This window comes from Musca vetustissima, unplaced genomic scaffold, assembly GCF_032173495.1.
Source record: "Musca vetustissima isolate MV318-11 ecotype Yass unplaced genomic scaffold, APGP_CSIRO_Mvet_v1 utg63371, whole genome shotgun sequence".
NCBI classification, from domain to species: Eukaryota; Metazoa; Arthropoda; class Insecta; order Diptera; family Muscidae; genus Musca; species Musca vetustissima.
The window spans coordinates 50,008-64,058 of record NW_026888336.1 but is presented as its reverse complement, the minus strand read 5'-3'; positions in this window follow the sequence as shown (position 1 = coordinate 64,058).

The following is a 14,051-nucleotide window of genomic DNA, read 5'->3' as shown; positions in this document are numbered from 1 at the left end:
ACCAGATTTTCACTGTGCGCCAAATCCTGGAAAATACCCGCGAAAAACACATCGACACATACCACCTATTCGTCGACTATAAAGCTGCATTTGACAGCCCTATACGTTCAGAGGTGTTTAAAGCCATGTATACGTTCGGCATTCCTGCAAAATTTATACGGCAATGCAGGATAACATTAAGTAGCACAAGGTCGGCATTTCAAGTCGGAAAGGACCTATCGGAGCCCTTCAATACCGAACGAGGATTCAGACAAGGTGACAGTTTGTCTTGTGATCTTTTTAACATCCTGCTGGAAAAGGTCATACGAGACGCAAAGGTGAACAGAAATGACACTCTGTACACCAAACAACACATTTTACTCGCCTAATCCGATGACATCGACATAATGGGTCGAACATTACGAGCGGTAACAGCCACCTTTTAACAAATTGAAAAGGAGTCTGACAAAGTTGGTCTGGCAGTAAACGGCGAGAAGACCAAGTTGAAGGTATCAACGCGCAAGTAGACTCGAACCAACTGTGGAACTGGAGAACTACAGCCTAGAGGTTGTTAAAAATTGTATATACCTTGATACCGTCATAAATAAAACGAATGACATCAGTTTTGAAATTCGGAGAAGGATTGTGATGACCAACAGATGCTACTATGGTCTGAGCAAACAACTCAAAAGCAAGGCCACCTCTCGCCAGACCAAACTCACACTCTACAAGACGCTGATACTACCCGTCTTGTTATATGGTTCTGAATCATGGGTACTGGCGCAAGCAGATAAGGCAGCTCTTGGGGTGTTTGAAAGACAAATTCTCCGAACGATCTATGGACCGATCTGCGTCGACGGTGAAGATCGGCGTCGAATGAACCACGAGCTTTACGATGTATACGTGGACATCGACATAGTCAAATGTATTGAGCTGCAGCGACTACGGTGGCTAGACCATGTTGTGCGAATGGATGTAAGCAGACATATATATAAGGCATATAAAAGCGAGCCTACTGATGGTTCCCGTAGAAAAAGAAGGCCACGAATCAGATGGAAAGACCAATTAGAAAACAACATCTTGGAACGTGTTCTCTCAAATTGGAGGAGATGCGCACAAGACCGACCCGCTTGGAAATCTTTATACCCTTAAACACACTGTGGTACAGGGTATTATGTCTTTGTGCATATGTATGTAACATCCAGAAATAATCGAGATAGACCTATTGTTCCTTTTGGGAATATGCATAGAATCACTTTCTGAGTCGATTTATGCATGTCCGTCTGTCCATGTTAAATTGGCACCAAAGTCCCTAAATATATTTCGATTTGCATGAAATTTGGCACAGCGTACTGAAGTAAGCCTAGAATGGTGTGTGCTAAGTTTCGTGAAAATCGGTTCATATTTAGATATATCTCCCATATATATTTTCGGCCGATTTAAGGTAAATGGTGCAACAAGGTCCCAAAATATATTTCGACTTTCACGAAATTTGGTACAGCGTACTAAATTAAGTCTAGAATGATGTGTGCTAAGTTTCGTGAAAATCGGTTCAGGTTTAGATATAGCTCCCATATATATTTTCGTCCGATTTTAGGTAAATGATGCACCAGAGTCCCTATATATCTTTCGATTTGGACGAAATTTGGTATAGCGTACTGAATGAAGTCTACAATGATATATGTTAAGTTTCGGAAAAATCGGTTTCAATTTAGATATAGCTCCCTTATATATTTTCGTCCGATTTTAGGTAAATGGTGCACCAATGTATATATCATTCGATTTGACCGATCTGAACAAATGAAAAATTTAGTATAGGTTGGAGGAAGATATGTTTATGGGCCCAATTTCTTTTTACTGATCCTTCAAAATTGTGACGATCCTTCTGTTGAATATACCAAAAGTTGTGAAGGGTATCATATAGTCGGCCCCGTCCGGCTTTACTACTTTCCTTACTGGTTTTTAAACTCGGCTTATGGAACAACCGATCTGTAACAAGCCAGCTAAGTAAGTAAGTGTCTGGACCTTGAAATTTTTTTCTTTAAAAATCCACATCTTGTCTAGAACCTGAAGAAATATTCTTTAAAAATTCAGGCCTTGTCTGGCTTCTCAAGTTTTTTTTTTTGTATCCACACCTTGTTTGGAATCCGCAAAAGATCGTTAACAAAACACGATTATTTTGGACGCTCGAAAATATTCTTTACAAAATTCACACTTCTTTAAAAATCTACTACTGATTTTTACTAAAAATATAATTTTTTAAGGCCCACCCTCGTACATTCAACACACATGCGCAATTTTCAATACTGACAATTAAATCGACCAAACGACCTGACACTTATCTCTTTTTATCTGCATTTAAAATTTATAATAATAATAAAGAAAAAATCATACACACATACCTACAGACTTCTCTACAGACAGTCATATTCTCAACCAAGAAATAAGAAAAGGCAAACATACAAATTAAGAAGGAAGAATAAATAATAAAAAAAATCAAAAATCTGGAAGAAGAAATACAAAAAAATCCGATATCATAAATTGATTCATATTTGAATTGAACGACAGCGGGCAGCAATAATAATAACAGCAACAACAAAAACAAAAATTGATGTTCAATGGTCGCATTTCTGGACAATGTCTGGCAGAAGGAATCGCAAAAAAATGCACAACAACGACAACAACAAACAAAGAGATAAATGCCAATATTTCAAAAGCAGGAAGACAGAGAGACAGACAGACAATTCTTATCCCTTTGCAAAGCATCTGTCAATATTTAAATATCAAAAGTTATCCATTAATTTTTTGTGGCTAATGATGATGTTCTTAAAAAATTAAATACATTAAAAAAAATCTGTTTGACCTTGTCCTGCCATTGGCATACACATTAGTTGACCCCAAATTGATCTGTACACAGCTCCATACCCTTGATGCTACTTCGTAAACATAAAGTGTTAACAAATGACATTTCCTTCAAAAATCAAAACTTCAATTAATCCCCCATAAAGGATATCAGTCGAATATCCTTTCGTTTAAATGTGAACAGATTCAGTTCGACGTTTTACATTGATTGGTTAGAAATACGAACAAATAGACGATTTGAAATTTTATATTCTAAATATGCATGCATCAGGGCACAGTGTTAGGAAATTGGACAATAAGTTTCCACACAGTCATCGATTTTTTTAAAGGATAGTTTTTTGAAATATCACGCAGGCACCAATTAAAAAAAGTTTTTAAAGAGTATTTTCAGGGCGTGTATTTTTTAAAGAATATTTCAGGTCAGGATTTTTTTTAAAATATCTTATACGAGGTCTTCGACAGGCCTGGATTTTTAATTTTTTTTTTTCAAGACTTCTCCAGGTCTGGAGAGGTCGAGGTGCCTAACAGACCCGGATTTTTTAAATATTTTTTTTATTTTTTTAAATATTATTTTTTAGAGGCATCTAACAGCTTGGATTAAAAAAAATCCTCTTCTTTAAGGTAAATGGTGCACCAAAGTCCCTATATATCATTCGATTTGCACGAAATTTGGCATAGAATACTGACATAGGTCCAGAATGATGTGTGCTAAGTTTCGTGAAAATCGTTCCAGATTTAGATATAGCTCCCATATATATTTTCGTCCGATTTAAGGTAAATGAGACAGCAAAGTCTCATATCTATATCTCTCGATTTGCACGAAATTGCGCACAGAGTACTGCATTAGGTCCAGAATGATGTGTGCCAAGTTTCGAGAAAATCGGTTCAGATTTAGATATAGCTCCCATATATATTTTCGTCCGATTTAATTTAAATGGTGCATCAAAGTCCCTATATATCTTTCGATTTGCACGAAATTTGGCATAGAGTACTGAATTAGGTCCAGAAAGATGTGTGCAAAGTTTCATAAAAATTGGTACAGATTTCGATATAGCTCCCATATATAGTTTCGTCCGATTTAAGGTAAATGGGACACCAAAGTCCCTCTATATCTTTCGATTTGCACGAAATTTGGCACAGAGTACTGAATTAGGTCCAGAATGATGTGTGCAATGTCTCAGAAAAATCCGTTCAGATTTAGATGTAGCTCCCATATATAGTTTCGTCCGATTTAAGGTAAATGGTGCACCAAAGTCCCTACATATCATTCGATTTGCACGAAATTTGGCATAGAGTACTGAATTAGGTGTAGAATGATGTGTGTCAAGTTTCGAGAAAATCGGTTCAGATTTAGATATAGCTCCCATATATATTTTCGTCCGATTTAAGGTAAATGGTGCACCAAAGTCCCTATATATCTTTCGATTTGCACGAAATTTGGCATAGAGTACTGATATAGGTCCATAATGATGTGTGTTAAGTTTCGAGAAAATCGGTTCAGATTTAGATATAGCTCCCATATATATTTTCGTCCGATTTAATGTAAATGGGGCACCAAAGACCCTATATATCTTTCGATATGCTCGAAATTTGGCATAGAGTACTGAATTAAGTGCAGAATGATGTGTGTCAAGTTTCGAGAAATTCAGTTCAGATTTAAATATAGATCCCATATATAGTTTCGTCCGGTTTAAGGTAAATGGGACACCAAAGTCCCGCTATATCTTTCGATTTGCACGAAAATTGGCATGATGTACTGCATTAAGTCAAGAATGACGTGTGCCATGTTTCGAGACAATCGGGTCAGATTTAAATATATAGCTCCCATATATATTTTCTTCCGATTTAAGGTAAATGGGTCTCCAAAGTCCTTATATATCTTTCGATTTGCACGAAATTTAGCATAGGATACTGAATTGGGTCCGGAATGATATGAAAATCGGTTCAGATTTAGATATAGCTCCAATATATATTTTCCTCCGATTTAATGTAAATTGTGCACTAAAGAACCAAATATTGGCCGAACCGCAAGTGTCAAGTTTTCTTGAAGTTGGTTCAGATTTATATATAGTTCCTATATATACTTTCGTCTGATTTTAAGTAAATGGTGTACTAAAGACCCATAGATAGGCCGATTTTCAAAACATACTGAAATTAATACAAATTAATCTTGGGCAAGTTTTCTTGAAATCGGTTCCGATTTATATATAGCATACCTTCCATATATAATTTTGACCTATTTATGTTGATTGTAAATTTGATTTGTAAAATAATTTTTTCCAGGTGGATTTTTAAAATATTTTTTTCAAGTCTTTTAAAGGCATTGATTTTTAAAATAATTTTTTCCGAGGTCCTTGAAAAGGCTTAATTTTTAATTATTTTTTAAGGTCCTAGGCTGTCCTCTAGTTTACTATTAATTTTTTGATGTCCTTTTTTCGAGGTCCTTGAAAGGGATGACTTTTTAATTATTCTTTAAGGTCCTAGACTGCCTTCTTTACAATTAATTTTTTGAAGTCCTCGACAGTCGTTTCCAATTTGTTTTCGATTCATACACTGTGCCAAAACGTCGAACATTTGTCTTTTGTCGGCTATTACTGCTTACTGGCCACACTAACTGACACCAATAGTTTCCTCACCTACAACAACAACTACATCGTTTCATCTCTCGCTCACGTGCCCAAACTTACAACTACTTACAGTTGCACTGCTAACTACTTACTGCTGTATCTACAGTTTATCGACATTCCAGCCACCACACTAATAGACCCATAGCGGAGCAGGGCAGCGGAACTAACAAAAATCATTCAAGAAAAGGAAGCCAACAATCCACTTAACCCAAACGACAAAAGTCATTACAGTCGACACTTTGGTTTTGTCGGTGGCAATCTTTGTCGGTCGGATCATTTCGATTTGGTTCACATTGGTGACAGGCTGGCAGCAGCAGCATGGATGGTGACGACAACATTCGTTGATGTCTTCTTCTTCATCTGCTACTTTGGACGTCGTGTGCATCGTCTTTGAGTGCTGTATAGGTTCTACTGCCATGCAGCTTCTTCTTCGTCTTCGTGTTATTCTCGTTTGGCTTCGTTATGTTCGCCTACTACTTTGGTAGTAGGTAGTGGTCTATGAATGAGTCGTCAGATGCTTGGCCAAGTTATGTTGATGATATGTGCGTTCTCTGTCTGTGTATGGGTGGGTGTGTGTGTTTGGTTCAATAAGACATTTAATTCTTCTTGCAATGACTTCTGTTGGCCGTTGTATCGAATCTGGCCATTTATACCAGCCTTTGGCTGGCATCTACAGTGGCTGTTTGGATGACTGCTTGGCTGATGGTTTGTGGCTACCGGGCAAGAAGTGTTAAAGTTCACATTTGAGTGTGTTCGTACGTGTGTGTCCGCATTGCTTGTCATATTCTTGAAGGTTGGTTGTTCATTTTGACAGCTCAAATAGCTGCTACATCTGTTGTTCGTCTGTTCCTTCTTCGTCTTTGAGGGGCAACCAGCCAGCCAAGCAATCGAATCACACACTGACCTGACGACCTCTTCACAGATTTATTGTATCATCGGGAGATATTGCATGGCCTCCCGTTTGTAATTGTTATTATGGCAGCGGTTAAGTAGCATTACTGGTATTGTTGTCGTCCTGGTTGTTGTTGTTGTTGTTATTGGTTGTGATTGGGTTTCTTGGTCACAAGGATATGAATCGTTGACAGGGTCAACAAATCGCAGATTTTTAAGTAAACCAGGTTTTGGTAGTTGGTTCAAAGGTATCAGAAGGGAAAGCGGAAATACTTAAAAATTAAGTATTAAGTTTCTAGAGCCAGGAAAAATATTCTTTAAAAAATCCTGTATGAAAAATAGACCCGGAGACAAAAAAATATTCTTTAAAAAATCCACCCTTTGACTAGACCCAGAAACAAATATTCTTTAAAAAATCCACGCCCTGACTAGGCCTGAAGAAAAACAATTTTTCCTTGAAAAAAATATTTTTAAAAAGCAATCCTTGTGGGTCTTAGAAAAAGTCTTTAAAAATACACGCTAATGTGGGTCAATGTAGGGTTTTGAAAAAAAAAACTCTTTAAGGGGACCCCCCCCCCATTCTCAGGGTCAAAATTTTTCTTGATAGAATTCGAATCTACACTGATTAAAGAATGTCCCTACAAAATTTCAAGTGAAAATCTTAAGAACTCTTGAAGATATAGCCGATTTATTGTGTCAGCATCAAGAAAAACTTTAAACGCGTTTTTCCATTTTTTTGAAAAAAACTCAAAAACTTTTCCAATCGGTTCCAAATTTTGCAACGTTTCTCTGGAGTATATAGCTCTCGTGAACTAGGATAAAGCCAATCGGTGAAGAAATTTTTTAACCAGGGTTTTTAATTTTCCAAAAATATTTTTTCACCGCCATTTTGTTAATTTTAGAGCGATGTCAATAATCCTAGGTGTACAACACCGTGTTTTCAGATTCCGGTTTTGAAAAAAAATTCTTTAATTACAAAAAACAACAACAAAACAATAAGAAAAATTTTTTCTAAATTATTTTTCTTCTCTTTTTAGTCTTCAATTACAAACCTTAACAAGCATTTGTATTCATTTACCAGCCCATTGAAAATCTTGAAAAATTAAAATCGAGAATGGGTGGGTTCCCTTAAACTGAAAAATAACCAGTGAACGGAACAGTATAGTCGGACGGGGCCTCCCATATGATACCCTACACAACTTCCACGAAAATCTTACTTTCTGTGGCTCTCTATTCTGAGGTTGGGCAATATTTTCACCCTCTTAAACGACTAGAGGTCAACAAATATTAATAATATTCAGTAGAGGAGGGCTGTATTTGTCCAGATTCCCTTCACCGTGGGTTGTGTTGTGATATTCGGTTTTCAATTGTGGCCTATAGATCGACCCTAAATCCACCAATTTGGAAGACCACGTTCCAAGATGTTGTTTTCAACTTGGTCTACATGACGTTCCCCTTCTTCGGGAACCATCAGTAGGCTTGCTTTTATATGCCTTTTGAGCTGGGACATTCTCATTCATTCGCACAGCATGGCCTAGCCTCCATAGTCGCTGCAGCTCAATACGACTGACTATGTCGATGTCCGCGTATACATTGTAAAGCTCGTGGTTCATTCGATGCCGATATTCACCGTCGACGCAGATCATCCCGTAAATCTTTCGGAGAATTTTTTCTTTCAAACACCCCAAGAGCTGCCTCATCTGCTTGCGCAAGTACCCATGCTTCAGATCCGTATAATAGCACGGGAAGTATCAGCGTCTTTTAAAGTATGAGTTTGGTCTGGCGGCAGGTGGCCTAGTTTCTAAACTGCTTATTTAGACCATAGTAGCATAGGTTGGTCATCACAATGACCAATGATGTCATTCGTTTTATTTATGGCGTTCCCAAGGTATATAAAGTGTATGACTGCCTCGAAGCTGTAGTTCTCAAGTTCCACAGTTGGTCCGAGTCTACTGGACGTCTTGCGCGTTGATACCATCAGCTTGGTCTTCTCGCCGTTTACTGCCAGACCCACTTTGGCAGGCTCCTTTTCAATTTATTCAAAGATGTCTGTTACCGCTCACATTGTTCGACCCATTATATCGATGTCATCGGCGTAAGCGAGTAACATGTGTTGTTTGGTGTATAGAGTGCCATTTCTGTTCACCTTTGCATCTCGTATGACCTTTTCCAGCAGGATGTTAAAAAGATCACAGGACAAACTGCCACCTTGCCTGAATCCTCGTTCGGTATTGAAGGGTTCCGATAGGTCCTTTCCTACTTTAACTGCTGACCATGTGCCACTTAAAGTTATCCTGCATAGCCGTATTAATTTTGCAGGAATGCCGAACATAGATATGGCTTTAAACACCTCTGAACGGATAGGCCTGTCGAAAGCGGCTTTATAGTTGACAAATAGGTGGTATGTGTCGATGTGTTTAGTGAAAATCTGGTCAATGGTGGTTTTGCCAGGTCCGAAGCTGCATTGGTATGGTCCGCATTGGTATTCATTGACCATAGGCTTCCGTCGTTCACACAGCACACTGGATAGCACTTTCTATGCGACGGGAAGGAGACTTATTCCTCTATAGTTGGCACATATCGTCTTGTCTCCTTTTTTGTGCACCGGATACAGGATGCTGAGGTTCCTATCATTGGGCATGCGATCCTCCAGCCAAATTGTCCTAATCAGCTGGTGCATGCTCCTGACCAGCATCTGACCACCAGTCTTGAATAGTTCGGCTGGTAACTCGTCGGCTCCTGCTGCTTTATTGTTTTTGAGCCGATTAATTGCTTTTATGACTTCATCTTGGCTATGTGGTATACACTCTATACCATCATCTCTTATTGGTTCTGGGGTATCTTCTTCAAAGCCACTATTTCATACCAGAAGCTTTTCAAAATGCTCCTTCCAGATCCTCAACACGCTGTCTGTATCTGTCACCAGGTTTCCTTGAATACGTAAGCACCTGTTAATATTCAAGTGTATCTCCCACATCCGAGTACATATGACAATATAATTGGTATCAATTTCAAGGTTAACCATTCCTCTAGGATATATTATCAAATTCTCGGGGCTATGTCCTTCAGGAGTAAAACTATACGCCATAGAATAAACATGTTGTAATTTTTCACACAAAAATCAGGATCCATTTGACGCGCTTAATACTGACCGATCTTTATCAAAACAGGCATGTTTATTCTTTGGCCCGACTCTTTCTCCAGGCAAAATTTCGGGATGTTTGGACCATAATTGCGGGGTCTGGAGCGACAAAAATTAAGTATTTGGTATATTGCATCCCCTAAATATTTACCGATCTTTACCAAAAACAATAGGGGTCTTCATTGGGCAGAAGCCATCCCATCCTGATTTGTCCATAACGGTGGCCTGTATCGTGTTTACAAATTATAATGGACAGACGGACGGACGGACACACATGTCTAAATCGACTCAGTTAGTCGAGATATGACGCTCGGTATAGTTAAAGGTAGGTCTAGGTCCAATATTTCGCGGCGTTACAAACTTCTGGGGCAGCACACCCTGACAACATAATTGTGTAGGGTATAGTTATTCTAAAAAATCGCACCTATGTGGAAATTGAACAAATATCTTTCAAAAAATACAAACCTAGTTCGGACCTTGAACGAAATGAAGGCCTTGAAAATTCGTCCTTTAAATATTTAATCATGATTAAGCTTTGTCAAATCCTCTACCTTTTTAAATGCATTTTTTATTTTAAATAGTAACTCAATTCGTTATTTCTTTAACGTCTTTTTGTCCGGAGACCACCATCGGAAGACACACATGCACACACAAACAAACGAAGATTTCCTTTAAATACCTGCAATCACTTCTCCTTTTGGAATTGGTGGTGCATTGGTCATTGATTGATGATTATAATTCGACCATCCGATAAATTCCCAACCCACAAAAAAAAAGCAGAATACGTATGGGCAACAGAAGAAACGAAGAGGCATATGCATTACTTCCCCCAAACCCATGCAACAGCGTATGTTGTTGCTAGGTCGATCGCTCTCCTTTGTAAGTACGTGTGTGTCCGTGTGTGTGCGTAAATGCAACGATTATTTATTATCAATAAAATGCTTATATTTATTGTTCTTTGTGAAAGACACCAAGAAAAACAACAAGACTAACAGAAAAAAGACACAGTATATATTTTTTTATTTATTCTTAAACATATTTCATCATTAAAATAATATATGTCGGTTGGTATGTATGTATGTCTGTTTTTTGTGTTATTGTTAATGTTGGCCAGAATGAGTGTGTGTGTACGTCTGTGTGTGTTTAACCTGGAAATTACATTTTATTGCCTTTACTTCATCATCATTTTCATCTTCCATGGCCAACATAGCATCCATAATTCCCCTTTCAATTCGTTCCTTAAATGACCAACCAACAATATATATATATATATATATATATATATGTTAAATAATAACAAGAACAAACTTAACTCAGTCGAAGAAGAATCCACAAACAAATGGACTAATGGAAATAAATAAAGAAAGACAAAAACAAAAACATACAATCCTTAGCAAGAATGGCTAAGGAGTTATTTCAGTTGCTAAATGGCCTTTCCAACGACAGAAGGACCAACCAAAAAGAAACAAGCCTAGCATTCATTTTCTTAAAAAAAAACTTAAAAAATTATATTTTCGAAGTGACAGAAGTATTTGAAAAAATATTTTTCTTTAAACCAACGCCTTTGTGGTAACTCGAAAAATATTTTGTTTAAACACACGACGATGTAGTACCTTGAAAAACTATTGTTTTTAAATCCAGGTTTTGTGGGACCTTCAAAAATATATTTTTTAAAAAAATTCAGGCCTCTGTGACTTCTTAAAAAATATATTTTTTTTAAATTTCACCCCTGGCTGCGGCTTCTTGAAAAAATATTTTTTTGAAAAAAAAAATCCACTCCTAGCAGTGCCTTCTTGAAAAATATTTTTAAACCAAACCAGTGAGCGGAGGAGTATTGTCGGACGGGGCCGACCATATGAAACCCTGCACAACTTCCACCAAACTATAATTTCTGCGGTTCTATACTCTAAGTCTGGGCAAAATTTCGAAATATTTGCACTTCTTGGCCGATTATAAGTCAACAGTTCCATGTTCTAACCCTGCATTTTTTCTAAATCTTGTTTTCCTGAGGTGAATAAAAAAAATGTGGTCACTTTAGGTTGTGGTTGATTTGATCATCAGAATATTGATGGATCATCATCTAAATAACCGTTCGAAATAATTGTTCAGATCCCCTTCACCGTGTAAAATATGTGATGTTCTGCATATAATAATGGCTTCTAGAGCGACTAGAAAATCTGACAAAAATAAAGATTTCGGTTTATTGCACCCTAAGCACCATATCAACATCATCGAAAATTATAGGCATCGTCAAATTATGTAAAATCTCAAGGCGATCAGCGGGACATTTTAGCCCTCTAGTGGGGTAATAGTAGTACTAAATAATATCACAGCACATAGACCCCTTCAAATATGTACGTATAACTCCCCATCCGAGTACATACAACCATATAATTGGTCTCAATTTAAAGGCCAACCACGCCTCTTGGATATACTATCAACTTCTCGGGTCTATGTCCTTCAGGAGTAATTATATTCGCCATAGAATACAAAATTTGTCATTTTCACACAAAAGTCAGGATCTATATGACCCGCTAAATATTGACCGATCTTTATCAAAACAGGCATGCTTATTCCTTGGCCCGATCCCCTTCTCCACATAAAAATTCGCGTTGTTAGGGCCGTAATTGCGGCCTCTAGAGAGACCAGAAAAACCGTCAAAATTTAAGTATTTGGTCCATTTCATTCCCTAAATATTAACTGATCTTTCCAAAAAGCAATAGGGGTCTTCATTGGCCATGCAAAATTTCGTGAAGATTGACCCATAACTGTGGCCTGTATCGTGTTTACAAATTATCATGGACAGACGGACGGACGGACACACATGTCTAGATCGACTCAGCTAGTCGAGATATAACGATCGGTATACTTAAAGGGCGGTCTAGGACCAATATTTCCCGGCATTACAAACCCTTGGGGCTGCACAAAGCTATAATACCCTGATAACATAGTTGTGTAGGATATAAAAATCCACGCCTTTGTGGCATTCAAAAAATATTTTTTTTAAAAAAATCCACGCCCCTGAGGCATTCAAAAAAATATATTTTTTATAATCCACGAATTGATGTTTCTTGAAAATTTTATTTAAAAAAAATCCTCGCCTTGAAAAATGTATTTAAAAAAAATCTACACTTTTAAAAAATTGTTCTTAAAAAATAATTCACGGCTCGTGGTGTATTGTTGAACAATTTATTAATAAACTAGCATATGCCAGCAACTTCGTTAGCGAATGTAGGGAATATTTAAACATGTATTAACATATTATTTTATTTTCACAGAAAACTGCATATGTCTCAAAAAACAATCCACCCTTCAATATCGACCAAAAATTAAATTCGAGTACCATTTAGTACCAAATTTCATGATTCGAGCTCTAAAGTGATCCTTAATCCAAGTTTCATGGTTCGAAGTCTATCGGTTCACCCACAATTCAAATTGTACCAAATTTAGTACACAGTAGTACGAATATCTAGAACCTCATTCTTACCACAAACCTAAAATCTCCTTTTTACCACAAACCTACACCCCCCACAGTGATCCTAAATCCATGCTTCAGAATTCCATCTCTATCGGTTCACCCACAATTCAAATTGTACCAAATTTAGTATACAGTAGTACCAATTTCCAAAACATTCTACATACCTAAATCAAAATTTCAGGATTCCAACTCTACCGGTTCACCCACAATTCAAATTGTACCAAATTTAGTACATAGTAGTACAAATTTCTAATTGGGTGAACCAATTCATCGGTTCACCCACAATTCAAATTGCACTAAATTTAGTACATGGTAGTACCAATTTCCAAATTGTTCTACATACCCCAATCCTACACCTCCACAGTGTTCCTAAATCAAAATTTCAGGATTCTAACTCTATCGGTTCACCCACAAATCAAATTGTACTAAATTTAGTATATAGTAGTACCAATTTCCAAACCTTCCTACATACCCCAACCCTACATCCCCACCAGTGTTGCCAATTTAGCACTTTTAGTGCTAGATTTAGCACTTTTCGAACTCATTTAGCACCAAAAAAAGTCGTCTAGCATCTAGCACTTTATTTAGCATTTTTATTTTTTCCTGGAATTTTTTACAATTTTCGATATTACACGAACAAAAATGTTTTTCGATTTCACATTGAAATGTTCGGATCAGTATACTGAGACGGAGTCAACCATCATACTCTACACAACTACCACTGGACTTAAATTTTCTGCTAAACTAATTCCCGAGTCGGTGAAAAATCCAGCGCAGTATATGCCTCCTAGTCTGGTAACAACACTACTAAACTCTATGGACATTTTAGTATAACTTCTATACACTAGCAACATTTTTCCCCATTAAACATAAATTTCATGGAACAACATTTTTAAAGTCTTAGTTCATTTAACCCGCTTAATATTTTTTTTTTTTTTTTGACCAGATTTTCTTCTCTATATAATAGTTATTGGTGTTCGGGTGATAACTGTGGCCCCTAAATATCAAACCTATAGATGTCGCACTTGACCGTGACCTAAATTTAATAGCTATCAGGACGACATTTTCGCCC